The sequence below is a fragment of the Rattus norvegicus genome, chromosome 1 (assembly GCF_021556685.1).
Source record: "Rattus norvegicus strain SHRSP/BbbUtx chromosome 1, alternate assembly SHRSP_T2T, whole genome shotgun sequence".
NCBI classification, from domain to species: Eukaryota; Metazoa; Chordata; class Mammalia; order Rodentia; family Muridae; genus Rattus; species Rattus norvegicus.
Window position 1 is genome coordinate 13,148,349 of NC_141534.1, and position 16,034 is coordinate 13,164,382.

General features: G+C 40.8%; 1 long non-coding RNA gene across 12 annotated transcripts in view; it reads right to left on the bottom strand.

Annotated features, from left to right (window-relative positions):
• LOC102546491 (uncharacterized) overlaps positions 1-16,034 on the bottom strand; it is a 287,629-nt gene that overhangs the window by 111,526 nt on the left and 160,069 nt on the right. For 6 of the 12 annotated variants that reach the window (XR_015644679.1, XR_015644683.1, XR_015644680.1 and 3 more), the window contains one exon: positions 12,747-13,026. The exons of the other annotated variants lie outside the window; for them this stretch is intronic. This is a non-coding gene — a long non-coding RNA (uncharacterized LOC102546491). Of the gene's footprint in view, positions 1-12,746; positions 13,027-16,034 lie in introns of those variants that run through there. 12 annotated transcript variants of the gene reach the window in all.

Consider the following 16,034-nt stretch of genomic DNA (forward strand, 5'->3'; position numbering starts at 1 on the left):
GACAGAACCAAATTAAACAATATTGTTCCACAAAGCTGAAAGAAGTAATCTTTCAACTAGCCCAAAAGAAGATAGCCATACAAAAACAATTCCACCTCTAACAACAAAAATAACAGGAAGCAACAATCACTATTCCTTAATATCCCTTAACATCAATGGACTCAATTCCTCGAAAAAGACATAGACTAACAGACTGAATACATAAACAGAATCCAGCATTTTGCTGCATACAGGAAACACACATCAGTGACAAAGACAGACACTACCTCAGCTAAAAAGCTGGGAAATTTTTTTCCAAGCAAATGGTCCCAAGAAAGAAGCTGGAGTAGTCATTCTAATATCAAATAAAACCGACTTTCAACATAAAGTTATCAAAAAAAAAGGAAGGATATTTCATACTCATCAAAAGAAAAATCTGCCAAGATGAACTCTCAATGCTAAACATGTATGCTCCAAATGGAAGGGCACCCACATTCATAAAAGAAACTTTACTTAACCTCAAAGCACACCTTGCACCTCATACAATAATATGGGAAGACTTCAACACTGCTCTTTCGTCAACAGACAGACCATGGAAAGAGAAACTGAACAGAGACACAGTGAAACTAACAGAAGAAACGAATCAAATGGATTTAACAGTTATCTAAAGAACATTTCATCCTAAAACAAAAGAATATACCTTCTTCTCAGCACCTCATGGTACACTTTTCAACTTTGACCATATAAGGCCTTAACAGATACCAAAAATAATTCCATGCATTCTATGAGATCACCAGGGACTAAGGCTGGTCTTCAGTAACAAGAAAAACAACAGAAAGCCCACATATACATGGAAGCTGCACAATGCGCTACTCAATGATAACTTGGTCAAGGAAGAAATCAAGAAAGAAATTAAAGAGTTTTTAGAATTTAATAAAACTGAAGGCACAATATACCCAAACTTATGGGACTTAATGAAAACAGTGCTTAGAGGAAAAATTATAGCTCTGAATGCCTCCAAAAAGAAACTGAAGAGAGCACACACTAGCAACTTGACAGCACACCTAAAAGCTCTAGAACAAAAAGCAAATTCATACAAAAGGAGTAAATGCAGCAAATAATCATACTCAGGGCTGAAAACAACCAAGTAGAAAAAACAGAAGTATTCAAAGAATCAATAAAACCAGGAGCCGGTTCTGTGAGAAAATCAACAATATAGGTAAACCCTTAGCAAGATTCACCAGAGGGCACAGAGAGAGTATCCAAATTAACAAAATTAGAAAGCAAAAGGGAGACACAGCCACAGAATCTGAGGAAATTAAAAAATCATCAGATCCTACTACAAAAGTCTATACTCAACGAAGCTGGAAAATCTGGATGAAATGGACAATTTTCTCGACAGATATCAGGTACCAAAGTTAAATCAAGATCAGATAAACCATCTAAACAGTCCATTAAAACCTAAAGAAATAAAGCAGTTATTAAAAAGTCTTTCAACCAAAAAAAGCCCAGGACCAGATGGGTTTAGAGCAAAATTCTATCAGACCTTCAAAGAAGACATAATACCAACACTCTTCAAACTATTTCACAAGATAGAAACAGAAGCAACACTACACAATTCCTTCTATGAAGCCACAGTTATGCTGATACCAAAACCACACAAAGACCCAACAAAGATAACTTCAGACCAATTTCCCTTATGACTATTGATGCAAAATGCTCAATAAAATTCTTGCAAACTGAATCCAAGAACACATTGAAACTATCATTCATCATGGTCAAGTAGGCTTCATCCCAGGAATACAGGGATGATTTAATATACAAAAAATTCATCAACATAATGCACAACATAAACAAACTCAAAACAAAAAACCACACCATCATCTCATTAGATGCTGAGAAAGCATTTGACAAAATTCAACATCCTTTCATATTAAAAGTCTTGGAAAGATCAGGAATTCAAGGCCCATTCTTAAACATAGTAAAAGCAATATACAGCAAACCAGTAGCCAATATCAAACTAAATGGAGAGAAACTTGATGCAATCCCACTAAAATCAGGGACTAGACAAAGTTGCCCACTCTCTCCCTATCAATTCAATATGGTACTTGAAATTCTAGCTAGAGCAATTATACAACAAAAAGCTCAAAGAGATACAAATTGGAAAGGAAGAAGGCAAAATATCACTATTTGCAGATGATATGATAGTATACTTACATGACCCCAAAAGTTCCAACAGATAACTCCTAAACCTGATTAAAAAAACTTCAGCAAAGTGGCTGGATATAAAATTAACTCATACAAATCAGTAGTTTTCCTCTACTCAAAAGATAATTGGGCTGATAAAGAAATTAGGGAAATGACACCATTCACAATAGTCACAAATAATATAAAATACTTAGGTGTGTGACTCTAACCAAACAAGTGAAAGATCTTTATCACAAAAACTTCAAGTCTCTGAAGAAAGAAATCAAAGAAGACCTCAGAAGATGGAAAGATCTCCAATGCTCATGAATTGGCAGGATTAATATAGTAAAATTGGCCATCTTGCCATTTACAATCTACATATTCAATGCAATCCCGATCATAGTTCTAACTTCATTCTTCATAGAGTTAGCAAGAGCAATTCTCAAATTCATTTGGAATAACAAAAAAAAGAATAGCAAAAACTATTCTAAACAATATAAGAATCACCATCCCTGACTTCAAGCTATATTACAGAGCAATAGTGATAAAAACTGCATGGTACTGGTACAATGATAGGTAGCTCAATGTAATATAATGAAAAAAAAAAAACAGAAATGAACCCATACACCTGTGGTCACTTGATTTTTGACAAAGGAGCTAAAACCATCCAATGAAAAACAGACAGCATTTTCAGCAAATGGTGCTGGTTCCACTGACTAACAGCAAGTAGAATGCAGATCGATCCATTCTTATCTCCTATACAAAGCTCAAGTCCAAGTGGATCAAGGATCTCCACATAAAACCAGATACACTGAAACTAATAGAAAAGAAAGAATGAAAAAACCTTGTACACATGGCCACAGGGGAAATTTTCCTGAACAGAACACCAATGGCTTATGCTCTAAGATCATGATGGGACCTCATAAAGTTGCAAAGTTTCTGTAAGGCAAAGGACACTGTCAATTGGACAAAATGACAGCCACCAGATTGAAAAAAAAAATGTCTTTACCAATCTTACATCTGATAGAGGGTTAATATCCAATATATACAAAGAACTCAAGAAGTTAGACTCCAGAGAACCAAATAACCCTATTTAAAAATGGGTAACAGAGCTAAACAGAGAATTCTCAACTGAGGAATATCAAATGGCTGAGAAGCACCTAAAGAAATGTTCAACATCCTTAGTCATCAGGGAAATGCAAATCAAAACAACCCTGAGATTCCACCTCACACCAGTCAGAATGGCTAAGATCAAAAACTCAGGTGACAACAGATGCTGGTGAGGATGTGGAGAAAGAGAAACACTCCTTCCTTGCTGGTGGGATTGTAAGCTGGTACAACCACTCTCGAAATCAGTCTGACAATTCTTCAGAAAATTAGGCATACACCCAAAGGATGCTGCAACATGAAATAAAGACACATGTTCCATTATGTTTATAGCAGCCATATTTATAATAGCCAGAAATTGGAAACAATCCATGCTTCCCTAAGCAGAGGAATAGATACAGAAAATGTGGTACATTTACACAATGGATACTACTCAGCTATTAAAAACAATGACTTCTTCAAATTATCAGGCAAATGGCTGTATCTAGAAAATATCATCCTGAGTAAGGTAACTCAGCCACAAAAGAACATACATGGTATGTACTCACTGATAAGTGGATATTAGGCAAAGAGCTTGGAATCCCTACAATATAACTCACAGATGAAGCTCAAGAGGAAGGAAAACTAAAGAGTGGATGTTTTGGTCCTACTTAGAAGAGGGAATGAAATAATCAAGAAAGTGTGAGGAACTTGGGAGGAAGAGAGGAGGAAAAGGGGGGAAAGAGGGGCAGAATCAGGTATGGGAGGAGATGGCGATGTATAGAGGTTCAGAAAATTAAACAGAAGTGTGTAGCAATGGGGGAGGGGAAACTGGGGGTAGCAACAGAAAGTCCCAGATGCCAGGAAAACAAGAGCCTCCCTGGAGCCCATGGGGATGACATTAGCTGAAATACCCCACGAATGGGAGGGGGAACCTGTCAAGACCATATTCAGAGGTTAGGCATTCCCCCACCCCCTGTTGAGGGATGGGGCCACCCACCCATCTCTAAAATTTTAACCCAGAATTGGTCCTGTCTATAGGAAATACAGGGACAACGAGTGGAGCAGACTCTGAAGGAAGGGCCACACAGAGACTGCCCACCTAGGGCTCCATCCCACCTGGAGACACCAAGATCAGGCACTATTGCTGATGCTAAGAAGGGCATGCTGACAGGTGCCTAATATAGCTGTCTCCTGAGAGGCTCTGCCAGATCCTGATCAATACAGATGAGGGTGCTCGAAGCCAACCATTAGACTGATCACAGGGACCCCAATGGAGGAGTTCGGGGAAGGACTGAAGGAGATGAAGGGGGCCTTATCCGGCATCAATGAGAGGGGAGGCCCTTGGTCCTCTGAAGGCTTGATACCCCAGTGTAGAGGAGTGCTAGGGCTAGGGCGGTGAGGTAGGAGTGGGTGGGTGAGGGAGCATCTTCAAAGAAGCAGGATAAGCTGGGATGGGATAGGGAATTTGCAGAGGGAAAACCAGGAAAGGGGATAACATTTGAAATGTTAATGAATAAAATATCCAATTTTAAATAAATAAATAAATGAAACGAAGAGAATAATACAAAGAGTCAACAAAACCAAACTAGCTTAGGGCAGAGAAACAAATACCACACTAACAAAATCAGAAATGAAAGTAAAATCAACAGACATTGAGGAATTCCAAATAATCATTAGGTCTTACTTCAAAAGCCTATAGTCCACAAAATTGGAAAATCAAAATGAAATGGACAATTTTTTTGATAGATTCCACCTACCAAAGTTATATCAAGATCAGGTAAATAATCTAAACAGTCCAATAACCTCTAAGCAGGGGGGAAAGCCCAGAGGCAGAGCAGTCTTTTTCCATAACTATAGTGCTTTCAAAGATTAGCTAATATCAATACTCCTCAAACTATTCCCCAAAAAAGAAACTGAAGGAACATTGCCAAATCCATTCTATGAGACCACAATCACATACCACCTGATTCCTGAACCACATAAAGACCTAACCAAGAGAATTTCAGAACAAATTCTCTTATTAATATTGGTGCAAAAATAGTCAATAAAATACTCAGAAACAGAATCTAAGAACAAATCAAAAATATCATCTACCATGGCCAAGTAAGCTTCATCCAGGGATACTTCAACAAACAAAAATCTGTCCTTGTAATCCACCATATAAACAAACTGAAAGAAAAAAAAAAAGACACACACACTTGTCTGATTAGCTGCTGGAAAAGCTTTTGACAAATCCAACACCCCTTCCCATTAAAAGTCTTAGAGGGATCAGGGATATAAGGCACATACCTAAACATAGAAAAGGCAATAAACAGCAAGCCAGCAGCAAACAGCAAATTAAATGTAGAGAAACTTAAAGCAATCGTACTAAAATAAGGAAGAAGCCAAGGTTGGCCACTGTCCCTGTGTCTCTTCAATAGAGTGCTTGAAGTTCCAACTAGGGCTAATGAAGATCAAGGGGACACACATTGGAAAAGAAAATGTCAAAGCATGACTTCACAGATGATGATGTGATGGAATATATAAGTGACCTCAAAAGTCCTAGCAGAGAACCCCTACAGCTGATGAACACTTTCAGCAAAGTAGACCTGTAGCAAGCGAGTAGTACATCGTGGTAGGGAACATGTGGCAGAAGCTGTTCACTCCAGCCTAACCAGGATGCAATTGAGAGAACAAGAAGGTGTAGAAGTCCCAAGATCAACTTTAAGAGCACAACGCCAGGAACCTAATTTCCTTCCACCTCCTTGGATTCCCAAACCTCCCAACAGTGGTCCTGTCAGCTGAGGACCATGCTCTCAGACAGCAGTCTACGGTTTAAGAGCCAACCATAACAGGTGTCACATTCCTCACAGTCTACCGGGATCGCCTTTCGCCTTCTTTTTTTAACAAAGGAGAAATTAATAACAGTAACCTCAATGGATACCCTTAAAAATCCTTGATTTCGAAGCGAATATGTTTTGGTTGGAAGTCATAAAATGCAATAGACAGAGGGAGAGGCTTTGAATCACAAACCTGATTTTGATCTTGTGTTCGTGTTGCCGGCTCTGAAACTTGCGCGATTGGCTTTGTGTCCACCATGCACAGATGTCAGTGGAAAAATAGGAGTAATAATAAGGGGATTGACGCACGGAAATAATGAGAGCTCTGAAGAAAGTAGAAATGTGACTAATCCATATAAACTGTAAAGTACCTCACAGAAGTGAATTACCCACCCCTAACACACACAGCACATCTGTTCTTCACCTTATCTTTTGCCGTTCCACTGGGAATGCGTTGACACTTATGTTTGGACAGTGGACTCTTCTGTCTAGTTTCAGGAGAGAGCGTATGTTTTGAATCCTAGCCCTGCAACTGCCTTATACGCTCTTAAGTTTTGATTTCCTAATTAAAGCATGAAGAAAGTGATTCATTTAATGCACGACTCTTCATATATGAAGCAATGCATATTAAACAGTGTTCCTTAAATACCGCCCATTCCTTCTTATTTGTAAACAAGAGGCAGGAGATTGGAAGAGATGGCTCAGTGCACACCTCTACACACACAGAGCACCAGAGCACAACAGAAGTACGTCCTGCTACCACGGAGGACCCAAGTTTGGTTCCCGGCATCAACATTGGTCAGCTCACAACTGCTCTAGTCCCAAGATCCACAGATCTCTGTGAGCTCTGCATTCGCACGCACATATTCACATACAGAAATAATGGGGTGGGGGGGTTAAAAAAAACACCAAAAAATGGAAATAATTGTATATGCCTTTGACTTTAACTTCATTTATATTTCTATTGAAATCAGTTTCCCATTTGGACACTTCATTCTTTAAATTTTTATATCTCCAAAATATCTTGAATTACTTTCGTGCACATTTTATTATTATACATCTGTAAGCATGCTGCGATTAAGTTTTATGCCGTTAACTGATGACAGGGCTGTAGAATTATCAAAAGACCCATCCTGTTTTATCTGGAAATGAGCTAAAGAAAATATTTGCGATTAAATAGGGTTTCACTGCATGTCTTAACATTCAACATGTTTTAACATTAAAATATGAAAAGGCTTAGACGTAACATCTTTCAGAAAATTTCCAAATGACTGAAACCATAACCAATTAATTTATGTCATCAAAATCCTAACACAGCTGTAGGCAGGGAGAATCCTTAATCAGAACCGCCTGATGACTGCTTGATGGAACAAGGCAAGGTGAGAGCAAAAATAGAAACATGAAAATTAGAGGTGATGAAATCTGACCTAGATGTCTTTTCCGGTAAGTATTAAGCTTCTCTACATTTTTCGAATTTTTGATTGAAACAGCCTCCACCTAAACTTCTACTTAGAATTATGGTTATGTGGCCAAGGTGCTGTTATGGATCAGCGGAGGCAGACTTAACCGAATACTAATTCCTACCATAGGAGGGTGTGAAATTCCCTAGACCACCACAGGCAGATGATGGCCACAGTCGCAGAACCAGTTGGTTTGAGTGTGATTACAAGCAAGCAGGGAGAAATTAAGCTGAGTCTTACACATCTTCTGTGCATTCAGCAACTAGCTTGACTTTTTCTTTGTGTCTCATAAAGAAATAGGTTCTGTATATGATTCAATAAAATTCCAATTCCTCCTCTCTTTCTTTTTCTCTCCATCTCCCTCTGTCTGTCTGCACGCATGCACACACATGTATACGAGAATCTCATGGGGTATGTGAAGTATGCTAGAGCTTGTGTGATTGGTCAGGTCATAATAGAAACTGGGGGCTGGGAACAGAGTGGGCAATGAAAAGGCAGAGGAGCAAAGCACTTTGAAGCCAAGTTATGTGCACAAGTTCTTACACTGATTTCTGGACAACTTACCCAGTTGTGGTTTTCAAGTTCTCTGGTTTGGCATCCTTCTGTTTCTTTCTTTCTTTTTTTCTTTTTGAGCTGGGCTAATGCTCTGAAGCCCAGGCTGGAGAGGAACTTGCTATGTAATGCAGGCAGGCCTTGATCTCTCAGGGATGCTTCTGCCCCAGGTTCAGAAGTACTAAAATTATAGGCTCGCATCACCACATTCAGCTAATGGACACTTTCCTTTGAATGGTTCTTAACCAAGAGCGCAAGATTCTGTCTCATTCAAATTATTTTTTTTATCCTTTTGCCAAATTAGAGCGGGTTGAAAATATAATCAAGACATAATATTTTTCTTCCATCAGCCCACTTGACATGAGGATTATCTCATTTAAAGCTCGCGGCAGCCTTGTTAAGTGGGGATTAATTTTATCCCATCGGATGCATGAAAACGCTCATGAACGAAGTGCCTACATCATACATCTTGCAATCTCAGAGCCAAGAGTTGAACACTGGCAAGACCATGAACACATTTTGCTTCTAATCAGTATATTTATCAATCATACAGTGAAAGTAGTAACAGTGGACTCCTTGGGAGTTTGGATGTGTAGTCATCATTCTACACAAACATTAAAAATTATACACATTTTTATACCACTACTTTTGCATTGCAGGTAATGAACATTCATTCCCTCTTTTTTTCTGTCCTTCTGTCCTTTCATTCTCAGTTTGATACATCTACAGCCAAAATCAATTAAAGGTACTATAATGTAAAGGATAAGAAGGAAAAAGCACCTGAGACTACAGAGAGAGAGAGAGAGAGAGAGAGAGAGAGAGAGAGAGAGAGAGAGATATTAACCCATGGCTCATTGCCTGCTCTGCATATTGTATATGGCTATGATTCACACAAGCCAATCACACAACCTTCACTAAAATGACTCACAAAATAGCTGGAAAGCCAGCCCACATCAAGGGCTAACAATTTAAGACACTGGTTAAGCGCCGATCTCAAAAGTAAATAATCAGTCCCAATTTTCAAGAAAGGTTTGTGTTAGCATCTTTCTATCATTAAGTGAGAGAGCAAAATTTGCAGTAATGGGAACTAAGTCCTAAGAAAGACAGACGAATATGGCGACAGAAGTCAAAATAGAAAGATATCGTGAAGAAAATCTGACCAGAAAACAGGCTATGAGAACTTGGGTAAACTTTGGCTATGTCATGCAATTTAATCTAAGTACTTTGCATTTTCTTTCGTAAACTTGTGCCAGCAGTGAAGGACATTTGATGCAAGATGGGTAGAGGGGCGTGCTATAGTGGAGAAGATTGTGAAATAAAGATATGGGGTAAGAACTATCTTGAACACAGTCGTTGTAAAGGAAAGCAACACAAGAGTGATTTTTTTAATGCAGGACTTCTTAATGGAGCAAGCAGGAAGAATGAGAAAATGCCAAGGTTCAATAATAACCCCAAACTTAAGGAGTTGGTAAAATGCAATGACGCTTTTGGTAGACCACAAGAGAAAGGGAAGGGGGGTGAACTGGAAATAAGACCAAATATTGAAAATGACAACTTTGACAGGGAAGGAAGAAAAAATCATGGGAGATTGACCAGTCTAAAGTTGAAATCTGCAATATGCTTGAGGGCCATTTTTGAAAGGTGACTTCATAAATGTATCATATTTGTGTTAAACTGTCAAGGCTTTCTATGAGAGCTCTGTTTCTGACCAGGATGGTTTAACAGGGCCCAGATTTATCCTCCAAACGTAACACAAACAAACAGAAGGAGTCAAGATCATGCATTTAAAGACTATATAATCCCTGAGGAAAAGGGAGCAAATAAGCAAGTCCTACAGCTAGTTCTTCATTACAAGTTCAAGTAGGTCTAGTAGGAGGCATGTGCCGGACACTTGCTGTTCAGAGAATCACCAAGGAGGGATGCAGACCGTGCTTCAGAAGAACCAACGGCATGCAACGTTCCGAACGTGTCATATAAATTTACCGAAAACAAATGTGAAACCTGGATCATATAGTTGCTGAGAGAGAAACATTGCAAGCATAACTCGACTCGAAGTCCTATATTAATGGATTAAAAGCATTAAAATTAAGATGCCAGGGCTTCCACAATAATTCTATAGAATCAATAAGTTACTTTGTACAGACTGGTGAGTCAAATCCTATGCTGAAGTGGAAAAACAAAGTTGGAGAACTACACCCACTGATTTCAAGGTTTATTATAAAGTTTCAAGAACCATATTTATATGGTCAATTGATTTTTTTTCCCAAAAGTGCTAAGGTCAATCAGGGTGGGAAAGACTCTCTGTAATACATGGCACTATAATAGCTATACAATACACACACACACACACAGAGTTATTAGCCCACATCATGTACAAAAGTCAACTCACAAGGATAATAAACCCAAATCTAAAAGCTTAAATTACATTACTTCCAGAAGAAAAAAAAATCTTATCTTTAATAGGCACAATTTCATTAAAAAAAAAAAGCCTCCTTCAAATATACTAAGTGAAAAAATGGATTATAGGTTGAGTGAAAGTATTTTTAAAACCTGTACACATATACCTTATATATGACTCACAGTAAGTACAGACAAACATTTCAGATAGCTCAAAAGTGAGACAATAGAATTAGAAAGTGGATAAAAGCTTGAGAAAATACTTCTCAAAAGTTTATCCAAACTGAGAGTAGGGTATGATGGCTAGCACACACCTAAAATCCCTAGGACTCGAAAGGCAGAGGTTATCATGAGTTATAAAGTGAAACCCTGTCTCAAACATAATCTGTCTTTCTCTGTGTCTCTGCGTCTCTGTGTCTCTCTGTCTCTCTCTCTCTCGTTGTGTGTATGTGTATCTGTCTGTCTGTCTGCCTGTCTGTGTGGGTCAGTGTGTATGCATATGTGTCTGTGAGCCTGTGTGTGTACACAAATTATCTAAATGGAATACCTTTATTCCAGTTTTAGCTACTTGAAATCAGCCTGTCTTCTAAAGAATAATCTACCATTGAGAAATGAGGGCAGAGAGTTTCCAAACGTGCCCTTGCAAGAGGGCTCAGTAGTCACAGGTGTCCAGTAGAAGTTTGCACCAGAATCTGATAGGGATCATCCAGTTGAGGAATTCATGCACCCTTGAGGTGACGGAAACGATCAGGGTTATTAGTGAGAAAGGCCGTGGGAGCTGAACTGGGCATCAAACAATAGACCATTACTCGTGTCTACAACTTATGACTTATTCAGCCTTGGACAAGCTGCCAAGGAGAAGTCTCCCAGAAACAGTGGTTGATTTGAACATAAAGTTCCTTTGAAGGAAAGAATCAGAAGAGAAAGGGCATACCCATCCAGTGGGGGTTAGAAACAGATGAGGACCTGGAAGCTTCTTTGGAGACAGAAGTACTCACTGAGCAAGAGGTGGGGGGAGGGGGCAGTCTAGGTCGCTGACTCCTTCAATCTCTTTGCCAAAGGATTACAGATATAGCTGTAAGTTCAACTTCCTGTTTTGCCTCATTAGCTGTGTGACTCTGGGCAAGTTCCTTCTGTGTCTGGTTTTGGCTTTCTTAACTGTAACGTACGGATGGCAGCATAACTACACATGTGTCCTGTCGTGTAGTACCCAGCGCAGATCTTTCCTAAAAGCGTTTAGTGAGGTGAGCATCCCCTGTTGGGTTGGTTTTCCTTGGTTCTCTGAGCACTTCTCTGGCTTCACGTTTTGTTATCTCACAAATTAGCCCCCTCGATTTTATTGCTTTGGCTCCCAAGAGTACGGATGGATGGGGTGTGTTTATCGGTCTTTCATCTCCTTAATAAAACCCAAGCTTGAAGAAAGAAGGAAAATGTGTTGGACTCCTGGCATGCCCTCTCTTAGCTGCTAGAATGCACGTCCTATAGCACTCGACAAACACGTGTTAAACAAACGAGGTTGTTAAGATCCAGCCACAAAACTTGCCTCTGCTATGGATCAATTACACAGAATAGGAAGAAGCAGGGGTAGAATAATTTAGCCAGGGTCTGGGTGTTTATTTCCAGTTGGCCTGTGACCTATACACAGGCTCCATCACAGTGAGGCTGATAAAGGAAAGAGGACATTTTGGAAGGAGAGAAGAAAAATTTGGGTATTACAACCCCGCATTTGTCCCCAGCTGAGAGCAACACACATTTCCTTCCCCTTGGCTAAATTTGGATCAAATGCTGGCTGAGTGCACAGAACAAGCCAGAAAGGCATTGTACCTCTATTTTGTGACATATGAGCTCCCTGCTTTAATCTCCCCTCTACTGTATAAAAGAAGATCTGAGGTCGTCAGCCTTCAATCCGGTGATTCATGCAGCTGGCACACAATAGATCCCACCTCTTTCCTCACTGCCACACAGTACCAAGCTAAACAAAATGTCTTAGAAAGCTCCAGTACATGGAGCTGGCCTGTCGCGGCCCCTCCCCCTGCCCCTCCCCCAGTCCTCCCCTCTCTCACTTCTTTTTTTTCCTCCTCCTTTCTTTTTCTTCTTGTATAGAGCAAAAAGACTCCAAATGCCTAGCACCTGCCTTTTTACTGACATTTCCACAAAGGTAAGGAATGAACCTTTTGTCAGTTCCATCCAAATGATCTGTTCTGAAACAATGAGATAAAACAGCCTGGGCCCTCTCCCTGATACTCGATTATAGAGCAGAAGATTAAAATAAAGGACACTTGATTTTATTGATTTAATGAGGGATAGAGGCTTTTGCCCAGCACCCCTTGTGGCAAAGGAACAAGTCTCGCTGGCAGGTACCGCTGCAAAAAACCGCTTCTTTCAGCTTCGTTGGGTTTTTTCAGAAGTGCTTCTTTCTGGTTTTGGCTCTGAGAAGACCCACAGTAAAACTTCCCCCGGCTACGTGAAGCAGTCAGATGCCCGCAGTGATTTCAGTACGGATCTCCAGGCAGGGAGAGACACAGAGGGGACGCTGCTTGGCGCTGCAGGGGGAGGTGACAGGAGAAAGCACAGTTGGAATAAAGAAGGAGAGTCGGGGAGAGGAGACAGAAAAAGAAATAACAACGCTTCTCCCTGCAAGAGACTGTGTGCACACCTATTATTTCTCAGTGCTATCTGTGTCTATTTCGGCTTGGTCTCTAACCCCTCCTCCCCGTCTCATCACCCTTCCGGCATCCCTTCCCCCTCCCAGTCCATTACCCAAGTTTGATCAGAGGAAAAAAAAAAGTAGGGAAGGGGCTTCAGGCACTGTGTTCCCTGTGGTCCCTTCCCTGCACAGCTTGGTAATCTTTTTGGCTTTTGTTCTTTTCCTCTTTGGGGGGTCTCATGATATTATTATTGACATTTTCATATGGTAATCATTTGAAGTCCGTGTGTCTCCTTTTATCGCTGCCCTATTTTTTCTTTTTTTTTAACATAGCATCTGACTTCATTGTCCAGTGAGCCGTGTGAAAGAGACACTGCCAGTCACCTGCTGGTCACATTTAAGCGGCCATCTACTGTTCAAATGGGCCGGGCTTGTTCATAGACTGGGGGCCAGGATTCTTGTTCATACAAGCCTATGTCTCTATACACCGTGTACACTTATTTAAATAGATTTATGCATCCCACCCCTAGATTAAACACACACCCCCACCCCCACCCCCACCACCGAACTCCCTCTGGTGTTACTGTCTCTCTGATGGCTCCCTTGAAAAGAAACAGTTCCTAAAAGCTAGTGGTTTCCAAAAACACAGCCCTTCCCCCCCACCCCACCCCTGCCTTTCAGTTTACACAAAATGAGGGCCCGCCCCTCCCCCACGGCCTCTCTGCTCTTTGCCTCCAGCCGGTCTGAAAGCAGGGGGCAAAATCATTACTTCCCAATTACCTTAAGCCATGCAAGATAACCTCTCTCAAGGGCTGCTAGTAAAATATGCACATGGTTCCAGTGTCTAGACAGTTATGAAATATAGGTGAAGGGCTTGGCCGCTGCCGGAACCCTGATGCATCCCAAATGAAGTGCTTTTATTAAAGAAGTATAATCACCATGATAACTAATTACGTCAATACCACATAGTTAATTAAACCCATTATAGTTACTACTCCCTTGGGGAGAGGTCAAATAAAGCCACTGTCTTCTTGATACTACTGGGATAACAAAAGAAAGAAAGATTAAGAGAAACAATGAAGATCTCTTGTCTTATGCACCCCCTCCGCACACACACCCTAATATTCACGAACTGTCTATTAAAGTCACATGAGAGGGTTTCCAAGTGTGACTTACACCAAAGATCACTAGGTTTTCAAAAGACCACTTCTGAATGTGTGTCTCCCTTGAGTATGAACCTCCCAACTGTTGGCTTGAAGAGTCAATGAATACCACTGAGGTTTTATTAATATCTTGCCAAGAGACATGATGGAGAAGAGGGCTTATGTTTCCGTTCATGCTAGCTCCAGGCCTTGTGCGCCCATGCAGGCAGGGCCTAGTGGGGACTGTGGCAGCAACCATAAAGGTTAAGTATTAAAGCTCATTCTCCATCCTTTAAACGCACACAGACTCTATATCCTGTGTTTCAACAGCAAACTAACCTCGGTGGGTGCCGATGCCAAAAGGATTCAGATATGAAAGCAGAAATGGAATTGCAGAACTCCATTGCGTAGTGACATTGGCTACCACATTGAACATGCAGTGGGAGAAAGAGATGGGGAGAAGAAAAGAGGGGAGGAGAGAGAAAGAGAGAGGGGGGGAGAGAGACAGATACAGAGACACAGAAAGACAAAGAGACAGAGATTCTTAAATGCTAATCTCTAAACAATAAAACCAAGATGTTTTGAGACTCCTCATCTGGAAATTCACCGAGTCATTATATCAGTGTCCCAGTGTACCTTCTTCTCAAAGAAGTTCTTTGAGCAGCAAGTAGATTTGCATTTACTTCTGCTAATTAACAAAGAAAACTTTGTATAGAAAGGCTGGGCGCTGGGAGTACAAATGTGGCCAGTCTGACCCCCTGCAGGAGGAGGCAGCCAAGCAGGAGAGAGAAGAGGTAGAAGAGGAAGGAGAAAGAATGCTTTGATCCTAGGGCAGTAGAGCAAGCACACAATGTGGCAGGCAGGCAGGCGGGCGGGCAGCACAGTCCTAGCCAGCTCTGACCTTGCCCAGGCTCGAGTCTGGAAAGGAGTCAGAAAAGAGGAAAGTCCCAGGCTCGATGGCTCCAGGGCTTCTGGATGTTAAGATTATAGCTGCTGCTGAGGTGATCATCATTGTTACTTTGAAACTCCCAGAATTACAATATTACTTTTGCAAGATAGGCCTGATTATTTTCATGCACACTGGAGGTGAAAGCAGCCTGGAAGGTTCACTTAGGTGCCGGGAAAGACAAAGGTCAAGGGTTAAGTCTTTTATTTACCCAGTGCTTCTAGCAGATACATGTTTGGAAAGAAAAAAGAAAAGCTCTCATCTCAGCCCTGAAACCTCCTTTTCAGGCATCTCTCTTCACCTCACAGATTTATCATGGCATAGGTGAACCTGGCAGAAAAGACAAGAGGAGGGAATTTTCATAAGCTCAGTGGCACATTGGGGAGATCCCTTACCATCGGTTACACTCCAAGGTCCCTTCCCTTCCTGGATTTATCACATTCTCTTCCATGGCCTTGTCCCTCTGCCATGGCAATCCTTGTTATACAACCCACCTTCTGATTAATCCCTGTAAATATTGTTCCCATCTGGTGACACTTTGCCTCAAAATGCACATTGAGCTGCAGATTTGACCATGGGGTAGCATTTAGAAATGCTTCTTTCTTTTCACCTATTCTGTCTCCGCATTGCAAACTGAGTTGAGCCTCAGAGCTGCCTCTCCCTGACTGTTCTCCTTCTCTGATTGGGTCACAGTCTCCAAAGATGCAGACTTTTGCTTCCCAAAGGTCTTTCTGATCCTTAGTATTTACCATAACCCCACTTCTAAGAAGCCTTCTTCCTCATAATTCACAGTCTATCTGAGAATCATTGGGAGTT